Here is a 1,643-nt window from a genome sequence, read left to right as displayed (position 1 = left end):
CCCAAAACCCACCTGTAGGATAATTGGACAGTCCCTCGCAGAATGGCTACAGGGATATATGCAGGGACCAGTACAGCACTGATGAAACATATAACTATCCTCTAGTTCTTTCGTATTTTCTCCCCTTACTATTACGGTCTTAGTTTTACCTCATTAACCCTGTTAGACCTGCCTATGTGCATTTGTATAATTAAGATTGTTCGATGCATGAAATCCAAGATGGATAAACCCTTTATAAATAGTAAGGGGAGTAATGGTTCCCTGAGGGTAAAGGAAGAGTGGTGGGGAAGCAGGGAGAGGGGGAACTGATAGCAATGATGACTATATAAACCCCACCGGAGGGGAACAAATTATAAAATGCTAGGTAAACGGACACATTGGATGGTGTAAGATGCAGCAACAATGATAATATATAATAACAATGGTTCCTGGGGGGCAGGGAGGGGAACCAGGGGAGCTGATATCAAAGGATTCAAGAAGAAAGAACATGTTTTGAAAAGGATGGTGGCAGCCATTGTACAATCCTGCTTGATCTAAGTGAACTATAGATTGTTATAACATCAGCAAGAGCTCCCGATAAAACGGAAAGAAAGAAAAAAGTCCGATTCTTGGAGACACACAGGGGCAGTTCTCTGCTCCTGGCTCGATGGCATAAGCCTGGTTTCTGGGGAGTGTGGTCAGCTCAGCGGAGCTTTAACTCTCTGGCTCCTGGAAATTAGCCAAGGAACTTGGGGATGATGCGGAGGGAACGGGGCTGTGTTCTTGTCCCCGCTGGGGGTGCAGGCGTCAGCCACCAGCTGCAGACCCTAAATTCCCTTTGGACAGAATGTCCAGCCACGGTCTGGACTCTCAGCCTCACCGTCCCAAAGAAGGAAAGGCGAGGGAAGGAGGGAGCAGGAGGAGGGGGAAGGGCGTTCTTTGTCCTTTCTGAATTTATTTTTCATTATAAAATAATAAAATAAAGAGCCACGCAGCAAAGTCACCAACACAGGAGGGTCATCCGACACTCAGTGCCATCCAGTCAATTCTGGAACTGAGTGCCCCCATGCGCGTCAGCGTGGAACTGCACCCCAGGGGGGTTCCAGAAAAAAAACACAAAAAAACAATAACCAAACTCACAGACATGGAGGTGAATCTGACTCGCAGCGACCTTACAGGACAGGGTAGAACTGCCCCTGTGGGTTTCCGAGACTCTAACTCTAGACGGGAGTGGAAAGCCGCATCTTTCTCCTTCAGAGCAGCCGGTGGCTTTGAACTGCTAACCTCCAGGTTAGCCAACCGTGCCACCAGGGCTCCCTAGGGGGCTTCCAGGGTCTGGAGTTTCGGGAGCAGATGTCCACTCCCAACCTTAAGGAGCTCTGCCAGTGAGCCATCTGCACAGCCGGAGACTCCACACCGAACAGCAGGATTTCATGAAGGTCAACTGCAGGAAAAGTCCGGTTTATAGTGATGGTGGATACAGTTGGGTGATAAATACGTATGTATGTCTACAGAAAAGCAAAATGTGCCCTGGTAGGGCTGTGGGTGGAGTGCTAATGGCAGGGTCGGGAGTTCAAACCCACTGGCCACTCCTTGGGAGAAAGAAGAGGCTGTCTGCTCCAGTCTTGATTGACGGTCCTTCTTAGAGCAATACATACAATTTG

This window comes from Echinops telfairi, unplaced genomic scaffold (genome assembly GCF_000313985.2).
Source record: "Echinops telfairi isolate 266 unplaced genomic scaffold, ASM31398v2 ScPeMD7_655;HRSCAF=1070, whole genome shotgun sequence".
Lineage (NCBI taxonomy): Eukaryota > Metazoa > Chordata > Mammalia > Afrosoricida > Tenrecidae > Echinops > Echinops telfairi.
The sequence above is the reverse complement of the archived record's forward strand: the minus strand, read 5'-3'. Positions refer to the sequence as shown.